The sequence below is a fragment of the Hypanus sabinus genome, chromosome 9 (assembly GCF_030144855.1).
Source record: "Hypanus sabinus isolate sHypSab1 chromosome 9, sHypSab1.hap1, whole genome shotgun sequence".
Lineage (NCBI taxonomy): Eukaryota > Metazoa > Chordata > Chondrichthyes > Myliobatiformes > Dasyatidae > Hypanus > Hypanus sabinus.
The window spans coordinates 47,904,984-47,927,570 of NC_082714.1; the positions used below are offsets into that span (position 1 = coordinate 47,904,984).

At 40.9% G+C, this 22,587-nt stretch overlaps 1 long non-coding RNA gene across 1 annotated transcript in view; it reads right to left on the reverse strand.

Annotated features, from left to right (window-relative positions):
* The window catches only part of LOC132399364 (uncharacterized), a 107,919-nt gene extending 90,186 nt beyond the window's left edge, over nucleotides 1–17,733 (reverse strand). The window contains exon 1 of the long non-coding RNA XR_009513978.1: nucleotides 17,641–17,733. This is a non-coding gene — a long non-coding RNA (uncharacterized LOC132399364). The remainder of the gene's footprint in view (nucleotides 1–17,640) is intronic.
* Between the last annotated feature and the right edge of the window lie 4,854 nt (nucleotides 17,734–22,587).

A 22,587-nucleotide genomic window follows, 5' to 3' on the forward strand; every position in this document is an offset into this window, starting at 1 on the left:
GGGTCTCTGAATGGAATGAAAAGAAGAGAAAATTTTCCAGTTGTTTCACTGCAAACCAGAGAATCAAAGAAAGAATTGCCCTTCAGGATATTGAATGGAGATGAAAGGGGAAGGAAAGATGTGTCTGGTAGTGACATTGTCACGGATGGCAGAAATTACAGACAATTACAGAATTACAAAAGTAAAGAAATTTATTTATTTATTGATTGATTGATTTATTAATTGATTGATTGATTGAGATGCAGTGCTGAATAAGCCCTTCCATTCCTTCAGGTTCTGCCACTCAGCAACCCCTAATTTAATCCTAGCCTAATCACGAGACAATTTACAATGACCAATTAATCTATCAGCTGGTACATCTCTGGACTATGGGAAGAAACCGGAGCACTCAAAGTTAACCCATATGGTCATTTTTCAGTCCATTTTTTCAGGTGGTCCAGATCCTGCTGCAAGTTTTGATTGCCTTCCTCGCTATCCACTCTGTCCCCAGCCTTGGTGTCATCTTCAAATTTGCTGATCCAGTTTACCACATTATCATCCAAATCACTTACATAAATGATAAGCAACAATGGACACATCAAACACTGATCTGTCTGGCACACCACTAGTTACAAACCTTCAGTTAGAGAGACAACTATCTACTACCACTCTCTGGCTTCTCCAGCTAATCCAGTGCTGAATACAATTTACTATTTGATCCTGACTGACCAAGTGACTGAACTTTCTGGATGGGTCTCCCATGTGGGGCTTTGTCAAAGGCCTTGCTAAAGTCCATGTAGACAATGCCCACTGCCTTTCCATCATCTTTCCTGATATTCTCCTCAAAAAAAATAAGTTCAAAGAAAATTTATTATTAAAGTACATAGATGTCATCATATACAATCCTGAGATTCATTTTCTTGCGGACATACTCAACAAAGCCATTATAGAATAATAACCATAACATAATCAATAAAATTGGGCCGGTGGGTGGTGTAGCGGCATCAGCATTGGACTTCAAGGCGGATGGCCCAGAGGTCAAATCCAGCCGAGTCCCAACCTGGACTGCAGTAGTATCTGTGCAGAAGAAAGGCCTGACAGTCTACTTCAGTATCTTGCCATGAAAACCCGATGGTCAAATACATTATCCATAGCCATGGGTCACCAGCACTGAACAACAGCAATCAATGAAATACCCCAATGGTTAGACACAACCTACTATGCACAAAACTATGTTGTCTAATCAGGCCCTGTCTATACAGATACTTATATATCTTGACCTTTAGAATAGCTTCCAATAATTTATCCATGACTGACATCAGGTTTAATAGTCCTATAATTTTCTAGCTTATTCTTAGAACATTTCTTCAAAAACAGAACATTAGCTATCCTCTAGTTGTCCAGCACTTCACATTTTGTTAAGGACATTTAGAACATGTCTGCCAGGGCCCCTGCAATTCCTGTACTAGCTTCCCACAAGGTCCGCATGGATACTTTGTCAGACACAGGGGACTTATCCACCCTAATTTGCCTCCAGACAGCAAGTACCTCCTCTTCTGTTCAATAACTGTATGTATCTTAAGAAGTAGAAGTATTTCTGGAATTATTCTGCCTGCAGTTATTCCAACAGAGGCACAGCCATTTCCTCTAGCATGGATGCTAGAGACCATGATTTAGAAGCACTCAACAGGAAATGGTTACACTGTTGACATATTTCTCTACAATGTATTTACATTAAGGCTGATAATCACATTCTCTTCCCAAACTGTAAGAAGTTCCAGCCCTGTCTATCTGTTCTACCACACAAAGTCCTGGCTGCCACGTGAAGACCTGTAGTACTGGAAGTGTTCCTTTCAACAGAAAATGGCCTGATTCTAATTTGTATGTGAATAACCTATAAGTTGTTTCCTGAAATTGAAGAAGGGCATTCCTGTGGACATTCATTGTTAATAAAGGATTAGCTGTCACATGGATCAATTTTTAAATTGATACATGAACTTGAAACCCACCACAGCAGCAAGGAAATTTAATCTCATAATTAAACTCAAGAATGTATTTTCGGTAATGATGATGTTGTAACTATTGGAATGTTGTAAAAGCCCATCTGGCTTACTAATGCCCTTCAGGGATAAAACCTGCCACCTTTGCTCACTCTAGCCTGTATATGTCTGCTGATCAAAACTCACAGTTCAAGGTAAATTTATTAACGAAGTGCATATATATCACCATATACAATCCTGAAATTCATGTTCTTGTGGGCATGCTTAATAAATCCACAATAGAATAATAACCTTAATGGAATCGAAAGACTGCACCAACCTGGGCATTCAACCAGTGTGCAAAAGACAACTGTGTAAATACAAATGGAATGACATAATAATAACAAATAAATAAATAAGCAATAAATATCAAAAACATGAGATAAAAAGTCCTTGAAAGTGAGCCCATAGGTTGTGGGAACATTTTAATGATGGAACAAGAGAAGTTGAGTGAAGTTATCCCCTTTGGATCAAGAGCCTGATGGCTGGGGGGGGGGGACCTGAACCTGATGGTGTGGGTCCTTGAGGTTCCTGTACCTTCTTTCTGTTGGCAGCAATGAGAAGAGAGCATTTCCTGGTTAGTGGGGGGGGGGGGGGGGGGGGGAGGAGTCCCAATGATGGATGCCACTTCCCTGCGATGTTTTGTGTAGATGCGCTCGCTGTTGGGAAGGGCTTTACCCATGATGGACTGGGCCATATTGATCAGCCTGAGCAACAGGTTAAGTCAGAAGCTGCTAGCTGTTATCAGGAAGGGTTTAAACTTATTTGACAGGGGGATGGTAACTGGACTGATAGGAATAGAGAGGGTCCAGAGGAGGATCACAAGGATGATTCCAGGGATGAAACGAGAAATGTTTGATGGCTCTGGGTCTGTACTCACTGGAATTCAGAAGGATGAGGGGGGAATCTCATTGAAACCTTTCAAAAGCTGAAAGGCCTAGACAGAGTAGATGTGAAAGGTTGTTTCCTATTGTGGGAGAGTCAAGCAGAAGAGGGCACAGCCTCAGGATAGAGGGGCACCCTCTCAAAACGGAGCTGCGGAGAAATTTCTTTAGCCGAAGGGTGGTGAATTTGTGGAATTTGTTGCCACATGCAGCTGTGGAGGCCAGGTCATTGGGTGTATTTAAGGCAGAGATTGATAGGTTCTTGATTGGACATGGCATCAAAGGTTACAGGGAGAAGGCTGGGAACTGGGGTTGAGGTGAAGAATAAAAAGGATCAGATATGATTGAATGGCAGAGCAGACTCGATGGGCTGAATGGCCTAATTCTGCTCCTATCCCTGACGGTCTTATGGCTGAGGATGGGGCAGCTGAAATACAAGTAGATGCGGTGTGTAGTTAGACTGTAAGGAAGGACAGGCAGATGTTAGGGCAAAACTGCAGTCAGTGAGTGGGAAGAGTTAAAGTGTAACATATCGAAAAGGGTGATGAATACAGTACTGAAGGTGTTATATTTGAATACACACAGTATACGGAATAAACATAGAACATAGAACAATACAGCACAGTACAGGCCCTTCGACCCACAATGTTGTGCCGACCCTTAAACCCTGCCTCCCATATAACCCCCCACCTTAAATCCCTCTATTTACCTGTCTAGTAGTCTCTTAAATTTCACTAGTGTATCTACCTCCACCACTGACTCAGGCAGTGCATTCCACACACCAACCACTCTCTGAGTAAAAAACCTTCCTCTAATATCCCTCTTGAACTTTCCACCCCTGACCTTAAAGCCACGTCCTCTTGTACTGAGCAGTGGTGCCTTGGAGAAGAGGTGCTGGCTGTCCACTCTATCTATTCCTCTTAATATCTTGTACACCTCTATTATGTCTCCTCTCATCCTCCTTCTCTCCAGAGAGTAAAGCCCTACCTCCCTTAACCTCTGATCATAATCCATACTCTCTAAACCAGGTAGCATCCTGGTAAATCTCTTCTGTATCCTTTCCAAGGCTTCCACAAACTTCCTATAGTGAGGCGACCAGAACTGGACATAGTACTCCAGGTGTGGCCTAACCAGAATTTTATAGAGCTGCATCATTACCCCGCAACTCTTAAACTCTATCCCTCGACTTATGAAAGCTAACACTCCATAAGCTTTCTTAACTACCCTATCTACCTGTGAGGCAACTTTCAGGGATCTGTGGACATGTACCCCCTGATCTCTCTGCTCCTCCACATTTCCGAGTATCCTGCCATTTACTTTGTACTCTGCCTTGGAGTTTGTCCTTCCAAAGTGTACCACCTCAAACTTCTCCGGGTTGAACTCCATCTGCCACTTCTCAGCCCACTTCTGCATCCTATCAATGTCTCTCTGCAATCTTCGACAATCCTCCACACGATCCACAACACCACCAACCTTTGTGTCTTCTGCAAACTTGCCAACCCACCCTTCTACCCCCACAACCAGGTCGTTAATAAAAATCATGAAAAGTAGAGGTCCCAGAACTGATCTTGGTGGGACACCACTAGTCACAACCCTCCAATCTGAATGTACTCCCTCCACCATGATCCTCTGCTTTCTGCAGGCAAGCCAATTCTGAATCCACCTGGCCAAACTTCCCTGGATCCCATGCCTTCTGACTTTCTGAATAAGCCGACCGTGTGGTACCTTGTCAAATGCCTTACTAAAATCCATGTAGATCACATCCACTGCACTACCCTCATCTATATGCCTGGTCACCTCCTCAAAGGACTCTGTCAGACTTGTTAGACATGATCTGCCCTTCACATGCTGACTGTCCCTGATCAGACCATGATTCTCTAAATGCCCATAGATCCTATCTCTAAGAATCTTTTCCAACAGCTTTCCCACCACAGACGTAAGGCTCACTGGTCTATAATTACCCGGACTATCCCTACTACTTTTTTTGAACAAGGGAACAACATTCACCTCCCTCCAATCCTCTGGTACCATTCTTGTGGATAATGAGGACATTAAGACCCTAGCCAGGGGCTCAGCAATCTCTTCCCTCGCCTCGTGGAGCAGCCTGGGGAATATTTCGTCTGGTCCCGGGGACTTAACAGTCCTAATGTATTTTAACAACTCCAACACCTCCTCTCCCTTAATATCAACATGCTCCAGAACGTCAAACTCACTCATATTGTCCTCACCGTCATCAAGTTCCCTCTCATTAGTGAATAGTGAAGAGAAGTATTCATTGAGGACCTTGCTCACTTCCATAGCCTTTAGGCACAAGTTCCCACCTTTATCTCTAATCGATCCTATCTTCACTCCTGTCAACCTTTTGTTCTTCATATAATTGAAGAATGCCTTGGGGTTTTCCTTTACCCTCATCAAGGCCTTCTCTGCCCCCTTCTTGCTCTCCTCAGTCCCTTCTTAAGCTCCTTTCTTGCTACCCTATATTCCTCAATAGACCCATCTGATCCTTGCTTCCTAAACCTCACGTCTGCTGTCTTCTTCCATCTGACTAGATTCTCCACCTCACTTGTCACTCATGGTTCCTTCACCCTACCATTCTTTTTCTTCCTCATTTTTTATCCCTAACATCCTGCAAGAGATCCCTGAACTTCAACCACATGTCCATAGTACATTTCCCTGCAAAAACATCATCCGAATTCACACCCGCAAGTTCTAGTCTTATAGCCTCATAATTTGGCCTTCCCCAATTAAATTTTCCTGTCCTCTTTGATTCTATCCTTTTCCATGGTAATGTTAAAGGCCAGGGAGCGGTGGTGGTCACTGTCCCCCAGATGCTCACTCACTGAGAGATCTGTGACCTGACCCGGTTCGTTACCTAATACTAGATCTAGTATGGCATTCCCCCAGTCGGCCTGTCAACATACTGTGACAGGAATCCATCCTGGATGCACTTAACAAACTCTGCCCCGTCTAAATCATTGTAACTAATCAGGTGCCAATCAATGTTAGGGAAGTTAAAGTCAAATAACGTAGATGATCTTGTAGTGATGGACAGACATGAGGTTGTGGGCATTACTGAATTGTGGCTGAAAGAAAATCATAGTTTGGAGCTTAACATCCAAAAATGTAGAATCCTTGTCAGTAGAGTTAAGTAACTACAAGGTTAAAAAGACCCTGATGCGAGTTATATTATTGGGAAAATCAGGTTGGTGTTGGATCCTAAGAGAGGGATATTGTAGAATGCCTACAAGATGACATTTTAGTGCACCTTGTGCTTAAGCCCAATAAGGGAACAGCCATTCTGGACTAGAAGTTATGTAATGACCCAGACTTGATTGAGGAGATTAAGGTAAAGGCAGCGATTATAATATGATAGGATTCACCCTGCAGTTTGAAGAGGAGAAGCTAAAATCAGAAGTATCAGTATTAGAGTGGACGTAAAGGGAATTATAGAGGCATGAGAGGAGCTGGCCGTAGATGACTGGAAAGGGACACTAGAAGGGATGGTGGCAGAACAGAAATGGCTGCAGGTTCTGGCAGCAATTCAGAAGGTGCACAAACAATATATCCCAAAGATGACTCAGCATACATAAGGGAGGAAGAGGCAACCTTAGCTGAAAAGGGAAGAGAAGGACAGCATAAAAACTAAAGTGAGATCATGTAAGAGAGAGAATAGGCAAGGTAGAGTTACAATGGCACTCGCTTCTGAGTCCTTCATGTTCATCTACTAAAATGGCTTAGTTTCTACCTTTGATGTCTTGCCTTTTCCCTCTCTTTGGTATGAGAGAGATTGCTGCCAATTCTCTGGGCAGAGAAATCAGGAAAAACAAGCAGCATGACAGACCTTTAACACCGTAAATCAGTGAATTGCTTTGTTATGTCTCTCCATTTGTTGTGAAAGGGGACACCTCTTTTTCCCTTTATTAGGGAGCAAGAAAGCCTGTGGTATGTTGAACTCTCGGGGTGAACAATTGTTTTTTGTTGTACTGCAGATCACAGTCTTTATTGGGGGCTTTGCCATTGCTTGCTTGGCAGGTGGGGGGTGTTGATGCTTCTTTGTAGGGAACTGATCTTGCCTCATGGTGGTTTGCTCACTTGACTTCTTCAAAATTCCCTATTTTGCTTTTGCTTAAGATTCCAGTACTGTTGAAGAGCTTGGCCTAATCAGTATACTATTCCCCTTGTTTTAGATGACTAAGACATCCTCTCTATTTGCTTTCATTTCATTGGCAGAAAGACTTGCAAAGTTCAACATTCACAATGTATACAGATAAATGTGTCGGCTTTTGTCAGGTTGTGTTTATTTTCCTGGTCCACTGATCTATTAGAAAAATAGAATGCTATGGGTAACCCTAGGTAATATCTAAAATAAGTATGTGTTCAGCACAGCACTGTATTGTGCTAGGAGTTATGTAATGACCCAGACTTGATTGAGGAGATTAAGGTAAAGGCAGCGATTATAATATGATAGGATTCACCCTGCAGTTTGAAGAGGAGAAGCTAAAATCAGAAGTATCAGTATTAGAGTGGACGTAAAGGGAATTATAGAGGCATGAGAGGAGCTGGCAGTAGATGACTGGAAAGGGACACTAGAAGGGATGGTGGCAGAACAGAAATGGCTGCAGGTTCTGGGAGCAATTCAGAAGGTGCAAAAACAATATATCCCAAAGATGACTCAGCATACAAAAGGGAGGAAGAGGCAACCTTAGCTGACAAGGGAAGAGAAGACATTCACAGCACTATACCAAAGGGCCTGTATTGTGCTGTAGGTTTTCTATGTTTCTATCTTTCAAGGATCACTCGATTCTGGAATGGTTCCTGAGGACCGGAAAATTACAAATGTTACTGCACTCTTTAAGAAGGGAAGGAGGCAGAGCAAAGAGAATTTTCAGTCAATCAGCCTGACTTCAGTGGTTGGAAAGATGTTAAGTATGTAGTTGGAGGCACATGATAAAATAGGCCAAAATCTGCATGGAGTCCTCAAGTGGAAACCTTGCTTGACAAGTCTGTTGGAATTATTTGAGGAAATAAAGGCAGGATAGACAAAGGAGAGTCAGTGGAAGTTGTTTACTTGAATTTTCAGAAAGCTAAGGTGCCACACATGAGGCAGGATAAGGGCCCATGGTAATACAGGGAAAGCACTAGCATGGATAGAAGATTGGCTGGCCAGCAGGAGGCAAATAGTAGTAATAAAGGGGGCCTTTTATGGTTGGCTGCTGGTGACTAGTGGTGTGCTACACTGGTCTGTGTTGGGATCACTCTTTTTCATGTTATATGTCAATGACTTGGATGAAGGGATTGATGGTTTTGTGTCCAAGTTTTCAGATGATAAGAAGAAAGGTGGAGTGGTTGGTACAGCATGTTGAGGAAGCAGGGTGTCTGCAGTAGGATTTATACAGATTGAGGGAATGGGCAAAGAAGTGGCAGATGGAATATAGTGTAGGGAATTGCATGGTCATGCACTTTGACGGAAGGATTAAAGGCATGGATTATTTTCTAAATGGGGAACAATTCAAAATTCAGAGGTGCAAAGGGACTTTGGAGTCCTCATGCAGGATTCCCTAAAGATTAACTTTCAGTTTGAGTCAGTGGTAAGGAAGACAAATGCAATGTTAGCATTCATTATGAAAGGACTAGAATATAAAAATGAGGATGTAATGCTGAGGCTTTATAAGGCACTGGTTGGATTGTATTTGGGGTATTGTGAGCAGTTTTGGGCTCGTTATATGAGAAAATATATGCTGGCATTGAATTAACATATGAGGAGCGTTTGCTAGCTCTTGGCCTGTATTCACGGGAGTTTAAAAGAATGAGGAGGGTTCTCATTGAAATCTATTGAATATTGAAAGCAACACACACAAAATGTTGGAGGAACTCAGCAAACCAGGCAGCATCTCTGGAAAAAATTATAGTCATCATTTCAGGCCGAGACTCTTCGGCATGATTTAATAATGCGTGCTCTTTGGATATTTCCTTTAGTGGGGGAGTCTAGGACCAGAGGGCACAGCCTCAAAATTGAGGGGTGTACATTTAGAACAGATATATGGAAGAAGTTCTTTAACCAGACCTAGTGAATCTGTGGGATTCATTGCCACAGATAGCTGTGCCAGCCACTGGGCACATTTAAGGTGGAGGTTGATAGGTTCAAGATTAATGAAAGTGTTAAATGTTACGGATTGAAGACAGGAGAAGGGGGTTGAGAGGGATGTTAAATCAGCCATTATGGAATAGCAGAGCAGACTTGATGAGCCGAATGGCCTAATTATGCTCCTATGTCTTATGATCTCATCACTACATTATTTAGACTACTGAAGTTGCATTTTGGTAGTGACACCTGCCCTTGTACCATCTTATTTAAATCTGGGAATGGAAAGTCTTATGGCAGATTGTCTTTTTAAAGATTAAAAGAAAATAACACGTCACCTGGCTCCAACTGACCAACAGTTAGGTTTGCTAATATACGTACACATCAGGATCTTATCAGCTCTCCATCAACCATTCCTCTCCACAGACCTTCAGCCTTCTTCATCTGTGATGCTACCTATGTTAGTTGTATATACCTGCATTAGGCCTGTATCCCTCTTCTCCTATCCAATCAAAGTACCATCCAAATGCATTTTAACCTTTGTAATTGCATCTGCCCCCACCATCTCTTCTCATTTGATCAAGATGTGTGAAAAACTTACCCCTCAGTTCTCCTTTAAATTTCTGTTCTATCACCTTAAACCTGTGCTGTGTAGTTCTAGACTCCCCTGCCCTGGAAGAAAAATTCTGACTTTCTATTCTATCTATGTTCCTCATATCTTTATAAACCTCTATAAGTTTATCTCTCAGCCTCCTACATTCCAGTGAGATTAAATCCAGTCTATCATTCTCTCCTTATACCTACATGCTTCCATTCCGGACAACATCTTGGTGAATCTCTTCGGCACTTTTTTGTACCACATCCTTCCTGTTGCATGGTGACCAGAACAGTACAAAATACAGTCCAACAATATTGCCTACAGCTGCAAAATGCTTCCCAAACTCTTACACTGTGTCACAGCCCATGAAGATAGACATACTAAGTGCCTTCTATATTACCTTATCCATCTGTGTCTCCATTATCAGGGAGCAATGGAGTTCCTCAAAGTCCCTGTGCACATCAACTTCCCAAGGTCCTCACAATTTTCTCAATGTGTCCTACCAGAAATTGACTTCCCAAAGTGCATCACCTCACACTTGTCTGGATTAAATTCAATCTGCAATAACTCCATCCAACTTTCCAACTGATCTGTGCCCTGCTGTGTCCTAGATCCTTCCTCAAATACTGACTCTGGAAGATGTCTGTGTGACGTTGGACCTCCAAGACATTGCTTCAGAATTTCTTCAGGGTAGATGCTCTTCAGCTCAACCATCTTCAAGTGCTTCATCTGTGATTATCCCTCCATCATAAAAGTGAGAAAAGATGATTGCTCGGTCCTGCTCAGAGCCCCCAGATAATGAGGAAGTCCATAGGTGCTTGTGATAGATGAGGACAAATTGAGATTTAGCCAGTGAGAGACAATGAACATGAATGCAGATGCCAGGCAACGTTACCACATTCCATTGATGTTCGACTATAATTGCTCTTCCCTCCTCAGAATTAATTCCTCCAGCCAATGGCCACAGCAAATCTCTACCATGTTCTCCTAACTTGCCACTCACTGCACAGAGTGTAAAGGTTCAAAATTTAATTTAATTTATTATCAAAGTGTGTATGCAGTATACTACTCTGAGGTTAGACTTCTCCAGACATCTACAAAACAATGAAAATTTTGGAAGTAGTTCAAAGAAAAACATCAACCTCCCCGACCCGCAAAAAAAACCAAATCTCGCAAATATCAACATGATCATTAACCTCCCCCCATGCAGAAAAAAGAACATCAAACCCCTATCCCTGCCACACAAAAGAACCTAGCAAATCGCACCAAATGGCAACCAGAAAGAACAGGCGAAAATACAGAATACAAAAAAAATAAAACTGAAAGAGTCCAGTCCAATCCATAAATTGCAGAACTCCGGTAACATCGTCCGATGGAAATGAGGGAGAGAGAGAGAGACTATTCAAACGCAGAGGTCTTCCCTCGGCCGCAGTGAGTGATGGGCCATCACGCACTAACACCTCATCCAGCAGCAATGAACAAGAGAGCGATCACAGCAGCAAGCAGGGGGCAGATAGCCAGTGCTGAACACTCGCTTGCCTTCCACATTTACCTCAGTGTTTCAATTTTCCTCTACACTTGATCGATCATGGGCTTGTGCCCTGTCTCTAATCTTCTTTGCCTCAGCTCCTGGGATTTTCTTGGAGGCGGTAAAGTATTAAACCACTTAATTAATCTCCAAACTGTAAATCACAGGCTCTAACAGGTAAAAAAGGAGACATAGAAGGAGTGAAATAAACAGTTTTGTGGACTATCTAGAAGATGTCACACGAGGAAGTGTTATTTGCTGGTGCCATTGAATCATTGAAGACATTGAATAATCACTCTGCAAATATATAATCTTTTATATTAGAAAAATGTCCATTTGAGGATAAAGATATCATGTGTGCTTCCCAGAAACATGCTATTCACCAACAGACACAAAATGCTGGAGGAACTCAGCAGGGCAGGCAGCCAGGCAGGCAGGCAGGAGAGGATTAAACAGTTGATGCATGGGCCAAGACCCTGTATCAAGACTGAAAAGGAAGGGGGAAGAAGACAGAACAAGAACCTTTCCAATTGGTAACATGCTTCTGGATTATTAATGAAAGTCATTGCAGGCCCAAGTATGGTCTATGACTGCCTGCCCTCATGGAAAACACAGTGCTCTAGTTGCCAACCGAAATGAAAGTAGATGAACTTATCTCTTTCTGTGAATAATGCAGCTTGGTTACCTCCTTGTTGTGGGTAGAACATTTTAAGACACCACTGAGTTCTGCTTTAGCTACTGTGGTGAGGATATTGTCTCAATTTTAACTGGATCTTCAGCCCAGGCAAAAGAGCAGAATACCACGTACCTCAATGATGACAGATTTGGAAAACCTCAAAGTACAAATACATTATAAGTCAGACCCAAGGAAGAAGTGGATTTTCTGAAGATTCTAAGTGAATGGTCTTTTCACTGCTAGGCATGTCTTTACATCATACCTGAAGGTATGACCTACCCTGAATGACCAGGATATCCCACCAAACGAACATCTCAGCAGCTGAAGACGGGAAGCAGCATTCCTTGCTAAGTATAGCATATCTTGTAGGAATTTAAATGTATGGGAAGCCTGAACTTGCCCCTGTAGCTGTTCACTCAACTATCCCTGTGTCAGTATCATGTCACAGATGACTTTTCCAAAGTAGCATCGTGCTATACAGCCGTACTCTGGATATGATGCTCCATTTTCTGCTGGGAACATGAACCCCTCAACAGAGAAATGACAGACACAGTCACTTGAATAAATGTCAGCACCATTTCTGATGGGCGTGAATTTACCTGAGTGGGTGCCACAGTAGCATAGTGGTTAGCACGATGCTACTGCAGCTCAGGGCCATAGACTTCAGAGTTCAATCCCAGCATCCTCTGTAAGGAGCCTATACGTCCTCACTGTGGAATGCGTGGCTTTTCCCCGAATGCTCCAGTTTCCTCCACAGTCAAAAATGTACTGGGTAGGTGTGATCAGGTTAGGGTTAAACTGATCCTGTCAGGAATTGCTAGGGCTACACTGCTTGAAAGACCAGAATAAATAAATAAATCACTAAATCACACATTCCAAATTGAGTCTAATCAATTCAATTACTATGCACATTACATTACCTGTTTTAATATTAGTGCTAGAAAATTAGAGAGATTTTCAAAGTAGCACGCTTTCCCTGAATTAATCTGGGTTGAGAGATACTGTTGACTTATGGAGCGGTACTTTAAAGTGCCAAGCATTTCATATCCTAGAACCTATCATTTTTGTAAATTTTAATAACATTTTTGGGATGCATAATTAATATAGTCATGTACACTCTAGTTATAGACATGGGTCAGCCATAAGGTTATTTTTCACTGTGTGGCAATTTTGAATACAGTAAGGACAAGAAAACTGCTTGTAATTTATCTGAATTTATGGACCACTGGGTAACATAGATTGGTTTTAAGATACAGATACAGATTGTGGTGATATCACGTGCAATGATGTGCCAGTACATGATTGGACAGAGCACTGAGCATGTACAGGAATGCTAGAATGTTCCAGCACGTGGCTGGGTTAAGATGTGTTTGTTTATTACTGTAAACAAAAGTTCTCTAATTCTTCCAGAATATGATTCTTCGTTGTTAACCCACGGTACTTTTAAACAGAAGTAACATAACACAGATATTTTCTCTATTACTCTTTGCTCCTACATCACAACAGTAGCTACACTTCTAAGTTACTTTGGGATGACATGTGATGCAAATGTTTCCATTTTTGTTTTGATAATAACCAAGTATGGATACTGAAGAAATTATTTAAAAAAATAATTTCAGAAGTTTTGCAGTGAATGAATAATAATGAGTTAGAAAATAACTCTAAGTAACCATATTGTTTATGAATTTTTAACAAAATTAAAGGATAAGACTTCGAAGTTTTTGAATTTACTGATCCTCATGAGTAATAATCAAATAATAATAGACTGGAATATTCCAGTTAAAAGTAAGTAAGATGTCATAATGCTATTTCATCAGTGTCATGGCACAAAGAACAGTATTACCCTGGAGCTGACCCTTGGGCTCGCTTTGCTGTGAGCAATAACTAGGTCAGCCTGAAGTGGATGGCCCAAAATGTGTTCATGTTCAACTGTTCATTTCCCTCCATGGATGCTGCCTGACTCAGTGATCTCCTCCAGCCCCTTCATATGTTCATTCAGATGTCAACATCTGCATTGTCCTGCGACTCTACCTAGCGTAGCCTCAGATTTTGGCTGTATTATTGCTCCATATCTATTACCCAGACCAGATACTCTTCTACTTAGCTGCCTGAACTGATTCATAGTCTACTCATATCCAATCAAAAGACATTCTAGGCTCTAACATCTTGAAATAAATGTGTGACACGACACCTCTGTTTATTCAAGCTATTTAGTGGATGCTGGACTTCATAATAATCACACAGGTAAGCATAAACAAGGGAGATTGACACACCTCTGAAGCTATCGCAGAAACCTAACATGAGAATGCCAAACTTGCTGACAAATAAGAGTTTTTAGATTTTTCCATTCTATCCCTGGATCGGTCTGGACTTTAATTACTCTTTATGGGAGTAACTGCATCTCCACAGCAGTAAACAACTCCACTCTCTCAAGTTTCTACCTGTGTCCCTTTGTCCTGCAGTAATTGTTCAGCTGGAAATAATACAGCGATTTTCTTCAATCTTTTAATGACTTTGTCACAATTAGCATATCTCCTTTCACAATTAATGCAGGCAATATTATCATATTTCAATAAGAAAAAATACTTTCCATCAGCATTTCCAAACAAATTGTGACCCAAAATAAGCAAGACAATTAGAAATGGTGGGCTATTAATTCTTTAAAGGGTCCATTTGAATGTGTGGATTAGCTAAGGGGTTCAAAGTTCAAAGTAAATGTATTATCAAAGTACAGATATGTCACCATATACAATCCTGAAATTCTTTTTCTTGAAGTCATAATCAATAAGCATAATAGAATCAATGAAAAACTGCACCAACTCAGCACACAAACCAATGCGCAAAAGACAACAAACTGTACAAAAAGAAAGAAATAGTAATAATAACAATAAATAAATAGCTAAATAGCTAAATAAGCAATATATATTGAGAACATGAGACAACGAGTCCTTGAAAGTGAGTCCATAGGTTGCAGGAACATTTCAGTGATACGGAAAGTGAAGTTGAATGAGGTTATCCCCTTTGGTTCAAGACCCTGATGGTTAAGGGGTAACAACTGTTCCTAAACCTGGTGGTGTGAGCCCTGAAGTTCCTGTACCTTCTTCCTGATTGGACAGTGAGAAGAGAGCTTGTCCTGGGTGGTAAGGGTCCTTAACGTTGGATGTTACTTTCCTGCGACAACACTGTGTAGATGAGCTCAGAGGTGGGGAGGGCTATACCTGTGATGGTTTGGGCTATATCTACTGCTTTTTGTATGATTTTCCATTCAAGAACATTGATGTTTCCATACCAGGCCATGATGCAGCAAGTTAAGATACTCTCCACTACACATTTATAGAAGTTTGTCAAAGTTTTAGATGTCATGCCGAACCTTCATAAGCTCCTAAGGAAGATGCTGCCATGCTTTCTTTCTAATGGTACTTACATGCTGGGCCCATGATAGGTCCTTTGAAATGATAGCACTGAGGAATTGAAGGTTGATGACCCTTTCCACCTTTGATCCTCTGATGAGGACTGGCTCATGAAACTCTTGTGTCCTCCACTTGTTGGCAATAATCAGCTTCTTGGTCTTGCTGACGTTGAGTAAGAGTTTGTCATTGTCAGCCAGGTTATCAATCTCCTTCCAATATGTTGGTTCATCACCACCTTTGATTTGGCGTATGATAGTGGTCATCAGCAAACTTGAATATGGCATTGGAGCTGTATTTAACCACACAGTCATCAGTGTAAAGCAAGTAGAGTAGGGAGCTCACAGCTTTGTGGTGTGTCTATACTAATGGAGGTTTCAGAAGAGATGTTGTTACCAATCTGAACTGACTGAGGTCTGCAAGTGAGGAAATCGAGGATGCAATTCCACAAGGAGGTATTGAAGCCAAGATCTTGAAGTTTATTGAAGAGTTTTGAGAGTGTGATGATACTGAATGCTGAGCTGCAGTCGATAATGAGCATCCTGATGTATGCAGCTTTGCTGAACAGATGTTCCGGAGTTGAGTTAGCCAGTTAACTCCTTGAAATCTTGGGTGACCTGACTGTAACTTCAACTCTGCATTCCTGTCTACCTGCAATAGCTTTTTGCCTTCTTTCTTGTCAAATATCTATTTACCCCACCTTTAAATTATTAAAGGACTTTGCCCACTTTGAAGAGTTGAAAAAAAAACCCTCTTGAATGGACGAACTCTTATTATTAAACTAATTTGAAACTTTCTTCATGGGGAAACATGGTCTCCACACCCATCCTGTCAAGATCCTTCAGAATCCTTATGTTCCAATCAAGTACACACTTACTCTTCTAAACTGCAACGGATACCAGCCTAATTTGTATAACTTTTCTTCATAAGACTAAACATCCATTCCATTTATCACCCTAGGAAACATTCTTTGAACAGTTTCTAATGTACTTAGATGCTTTCTTAAATAGCAATATAATACTGTATCTGATAGCCCAGTTGTGTTCACCAATAATGTTTGTAAATTAAGCATACATTCCCTAATGGGTCTTCAGGTTTCCCTGGCAATTAATTTTAACAATTAGTTCATCCTCTTATTTATCTGCCAGCAAATCTTGGAAGTATCCCATCTCCAAGATCTCCGTTTTGGAGTTGGGGAGAAATAATCAGAAGGATAATGGGAGATATGCTGGAGAGAAGAGGAATATGGATAACTAGGGACGTGGGTGTGTAGGCAAGAGCAGATCAGAGGATGTGCTTTAGAGGAGATTAATGATGAATAAGATTGTAGAAAGTGACTTTTGGGCAGGAAAGAACAGAGTGCAAGAGAGAAGATTGGAGAGTGTTGTGATGAATTGATGACAAGATTGGGAAAAGATGGGCAGGAAGCTAGAAGTTGATTAATGAGTAGGGGCAAAGGGAGGTATTTATGATTAGTTCAGAGGGAAAAAAATCTCAGGAATACCACAGAGAAATTCACGAAAGAGAATGGGGAGATTATCACTGGGGTGGAGATAGCTCTACACTTATGGGAAGATCCCAGTGGAGTTGAAGAGAGGGTAATAATTATGGAGGAAGGTAGCAGAAAACAGGAACTTCCTTTCAATTCATCCTTGGAAAAATTCTGTCTGCTAGATTTCTTGGCTGTGCTCAGGTACAATGGGTAAGAAATTACTCTTCACTCATCACTTACAAATGGCAGAAATTGCTTTTCTATCTTGGTCTCACAATATAAAAGAAATGAGCTTACATTTATTATATGTCCAGTGGATGCAGATCTGAGCTTTGCTTCTACAGATGCTCAGTTAATTGAATGCATGGCAATAGCAATGAGCTTCAAAATCATTCGATGTCACAGAACTCTTAATATTTGAAACAATTAGATACAAGTTATCTCTCCCAATGTTGGACTTTGAAACTCCTGCACCATTTCTGAGGGAAGTTAAGGGTAAAAATGGGGAAGAGCGTACAGCCAGTCCCAATAGTGTTTGATAGTTGGGTACTTTACATGAATCAAGGAAAACCACAAGGTACAAACATATGAAGCTACCAATGCTGCTGTTCATTTATCAAGATCAAGAGCTCCCAGAGTCCAACTTTAAACTAATGCCTGTCCTCCCACTCCTTTCATTACTGATTGACACATTGTGTGCTGTGATAAACATGAGAGAGATGCTAAACCAAAGAGCCTATCAGAAAACAGGTTAGAGGTCAAAGAAATGTTGGGGGGTCATGCCTTAGTCATCTTTGTACTCAATCTCTCTCATTTCCTTTCTCTCAAGACTCTAGGACATACTGATAGATTTTAAGGGAAACAAGAGGTACGGGAAAGTGAAACTGAAGTAAAAGATCATCCATCCATGACCTTATTGAATGGTGGAGCAGGTTTAAGGTGCTGAGTGGCCTACCTCTGCTTTGATTTCTTCCGTCCTTTGCCATTATTGCTGTGGAAATCTCATGTGTGGCTACAGCAACACTTCCGCCATATTTCTGTTATGGCTATTACAGTGAGGACTAGTTACTGAAGATTCCTAGCATATTCCAAAACCTTGATGTTGTGAGTAATAGGACGTGGTTGCATTGGACTGATGTTATGCTGTGCTTCACTGCTATCCACTCTAAACCATCTCAGTACATTATTCTGTATGAGAAACCAGGAATGTCATGAAACCTTCTGCACCTTTGGAGCTGGGTTTCTTGGAGATGATTAACATCAAATCAAAGTAGAAGTGCAATCTAGAAATGGAAGCTGTCACCACACTGTGATTAACTCTTGACTATTAACAGCCTTTACTGATTGACTTTCATCTACCTCAAAATAAACCCAGGGGAGGAATTGATGGAGCTTTTCAGTGACGAATGAGTCTAACTAAATGTTAAAAAATAATAAATCTGTTACCTATGAACTCATATTAGGACTGATTTGCTGAAGATATGCAGCTTCCGGGCAGTTTAAAGTAAAGAGCTGAACAGTAGAATTCCACAGAGTCAGGCCAACTATTTTTATTTTGTTGACAGTTCTATAATCCCCAAGCAGTAATCTTCTGTATGCTAATTACACTTAGTAATCCTACACCTATAGTATTGACATGCCTGCACATGCACTCCTTGACTGATATAATGATACAGAAGGGTTAGGCAGAACAGTGTGACATTCTTTCTTTCATTTAGTATGAACCACTTATCAAACAGTTCATTTATTTCTGGCCAAAAGATAAGTTTCAGGAAATTGAGGAAGAAACCATTCAGTTTAACTGTAACCCTGTTAGGGTACTGGAATGTTAAAGAAATACCAAGTTAATTTCACTGTATGCAGCGGACATGCTTAATTAGTGAGCTGATGAGAAACGTTTCCAATTTTAATCCCAATCTGACTTGTCAATCTCACCTGGGTCAGAGGAAATGGGAATAAAATTAACCTTGCTGAAGAAACCACTTCTTGGACAAGACTCCTGCTCTTTTTGATGAATCCTTCTTGGAGGTGGATGTTTCCAATCCAGAGATAGGATTAGTTTAAATTGGAAACCTATCCCTTCCTCCTCAGTGTATACCAGCTGTAGTTTGGATTTAGTTCTCATGTCTCTTGTGTTCATCGGTTTTAGGTTCAAGGTGCAGTCCGAAGACCTACATTGACTCTCCAGTGTAGTATCAACTTCACTGAATGAAGTGCCGTCTTTTGGTGAGAAGTTACACCGCAGTCCTGTCTGTCTTCAAGTAGATGAAAATTATGCATCTAGGGGACTAGTTGAAGAGGAGCAAAAAAGTTATCCTTGGCATTGTGGAGAATTTTTGCCTCTTGATCAATAAAAAATATTCAGAGGTTATCTAGTCATTGTTACACTGCTGCTTGTCAGACCTTTGTTAAAATTGGCTGCCACTTCTCCCATCTTTCAATGATCAAACTTCTAAAGTGTATTTCATTGGTTTTAGTGTAGTTTGTAACCTGGCAAAGGCAGATTACTGGTGCCTTAAAATCAGTCGCTTCGGGCAGATGGGGCCTGTCAGTTGTGGTTGGCAGCTCCAATCTCAAACTTCCGTTGCCTTGCACTATACCCACTCATGGGGAAGGCTTCAGAAGTAAACCCCAAAGGAAAAATCCGGAGCTGGAGACCCTGGAGCAGTTCAATGCTGACTGGCAACTCCTGTGATGCTACTGGTACCAACCTGTATTGGTCTCTGCCGTTCCTCTGGGTTCATCAGATGCATGGAGAGGGGGAACTTGCTGCATGGGTAACAGCCTGCTCTCCATATTGTACTGCCCAGGCTTGTGTATTTAGACAGTTCGGATGCAACATCCATGGTCAACTCTGACCGACGGAGGCCCCTCACAACTGAGATCATGAAGAATGCCATTTAAGTGCAAGGCTTTCTTCTTTTCTGATCGAATGTTTATTAAAACTGATCAATCGGGTGAAATATTAAAATATAAGGAGTCCCCAAGTCTTGTCTGCGGATAAATATGTCTTGACAGATGAGCTTTCTGGACTGATAGCTAACTTGAACCATTTGCCCGGCTACTGATGTGTCTATTGCATTTTCAAAGCTATTCAAATCTGTGTAAATAAAGATAAAAGGAAGCATAAACAGCAACCAGGTCCTACACTGAGAAACCATTGCTTTATAGCAAATGATTTAGGAGGTAAACTAATAACTGGACATGTTTCATGAGAAGGGTAAGAGCCAAGACAAGAGTGAAAAATAGTGGAAACATGCCAGATCAATCCTGATGAGCTGAAGTTGCAAGCGTGGACCCTCTAAATATGTTGTGTAGCAGGGTCTGTACTCGACGCACGACCACAAGTGCTGACACACTGCTCTGGTGTTTCCAGCACTTCCTCTTCCTGCTTTAGATTTCCACATCTCAGTATTTTGGTTTTGACCATGTTCATTTAGCACCAGAAGATTCTGGGAACATAAACAGTAATTCAAGATCAGATAAGTGTCTTTTATATGAGCAGTAGAGGAATATTTTGTGATATATATAGATATTGAAATATTTGCAGATCTACCCAGCAACGTTTACAAAAATATTTCACTGGCTTCTAAACCCAGTAGTCTACAAGTCTGTGTTTATAATATACATTTTTGGGTATTGACAGATCCAATACTTAAAAGTGAACTATCTACCACATTGAAATCATTGGAACTAATTATCTCAAAGGGAAGAAAACAAGCAAGTGATATTCTCTTGTCCATTAAACATCAAAAATAAATTATGTCATCAAATATTTTCATTTCAAGTGTCTTATGTTCAAGCTGTGAGCAACTGAAAGTGTCATAAAACGTGTAAAAGGACATTCAAAGTACATCATCACCAACTAGTGGGTACCATTTCACGTGAAACTCATCTACCAGCATTTGGCTCATAGTCCTTTATGTTTGGGTGATTTCAGTGCTCATCTTGACACTATATTCCAGGTAGTCACCAGTTTCTGGCTGCAAAATGTCCTCCTTAAATCCCCTTTTTGTCTGTTACCTCTCAGTGGTTACACTGTGGTCAGATTTCAAATCATAATGATCAAGTAGGCATCTTCAGGAAATTATGGCTCTCATCTTCAGGGGTGACTTTGTGATGAGGTGGGCAAGATATTATGAAGCTTTGGTTCCACAGTGGTGTGATAGACTGAGGAAGGACAGTGTTTTCTCTTCCCTCTCCCAGATTTACTTCTGGAGTGCTGAGTTTCTGCACTAGACCCCTCTATTTAACTACCTTAAAGGCACAGTGGTTACTATTGAGCAACAGGAAGAAGTTATCTTCAATGGATTTTGAAAGGAATAGAAGGTAACCTTTTCCAATTTTTTCCCCATACTGAATTCATTTCCTGTAATTTAATAATCAAACCTTATTTAACACCACACCATTTTCATACAACTGAGGCCCGTATTCATTTTGCCAGAGAAACTAGGACATGACTGAGCCCCAAGAAATTTACATACTTCCGTTCATTTTTAATCACACAGTTTTTGTAAAATCACTTTTGTAAACCTTCAACAACACTGAAAGTCAAATGCAGGTGTACTGAAAAGAATAAGGAAGTTAACTCACTGGAAGACTGCAGAGTCTGCAGAGTGATATCGATAGGTTATGTGAGTGGGCAGGGTCTGGCAGATGGAAGTCAACACCGGTAAATGCAAGGTCATCCACTTTGGAAGGGAAAATAGAAGATCAGATTACAGTATTATTTAAATGATGAAAGATTGCAGCATGCTATTGTGGAGAGAGTCTTGGGAGTGCTTATCCATGAACCACTAAAGGTTGATTTGCAGGTGCAACAGAGTATCAGGATGGCAAATGGTATCAGGTGGTCTTCATTTCTAGAGGGAAAAAAGTTCAGTAAAGGGAGGTTGTGCTGCAACTATACATGATACTGATGAGGCTGCATCTGGAATACTGTGTGTAGTTCTGGTCTCCTTACTAGAGGAAAGATGTACTGGCTTTGGAGATGTTGCACGTGAGGTTCACTCGGTTGATTCTGAAAGTGAAGGGAGAGATTGGATCACCTGAGGATATAGTTGGTGACATTCAGAGGAATGAGAGGGGATCTTATAGAAGCACATAAAATTATAAAGGGATAGATTGGATGGAGGCTGGAAAATTGTTGCCACTGGTAAGTGAGACCAGAACGAGGGGACATAGCCTCAAGATTAAGGATGATTGATTTAGGATGGAGATGAGGAGAAACCACTGTTCCCAGAGCATAGTGAACCTGTGGAATACTCTGCCCAGCAAAGCAGTAGAGGCTACTTCATTTAATATATATTAAAATTTTCTCATAGCAGGGGAATTAAGGGTTACAGGGAAAAGGCAGATAGCTGGTAACTATGGCCATATCGCCCATTAATCTTATTCAATGGCAGAACAGCCTTGATGGGCTAGAAGGCGAATTCCTGGTCCTATTTCATTTGTTCTTATATTCTTATCCATGGGATCTCTACAGAATAACCTGCCATCTTGTTATATATCTCTGTGCTTTTACTCTATTGATCTACATCCTTCAGCACTGCCGTTCAAGACATTTAACATATCAAGAGCAAAATAAATTAAAATTTGATTTCCAATTTCTATATTCCTATGATCTGAGTATCACAAATATAGATCATTAGGTAAAACAATGAACAGGCAAAGGTAAAGATAAACCAGGTTCATACATTGCTGTGGTGATTAAAGGAGTTGTGATTAATACTAACTAAAACATAGTAAAGTAAATCATTTTGTCATAATCCTGTAGTGAATCAATCAGAATATTATAGATACAGAAAATTCTAAAGGGACTGATCAGGAAAAATAGTGTTGATGTTAACATGGAAGGTAATAAATAGACATCCTAAAAATGTGAAGAGTAGGATAGTCAGGG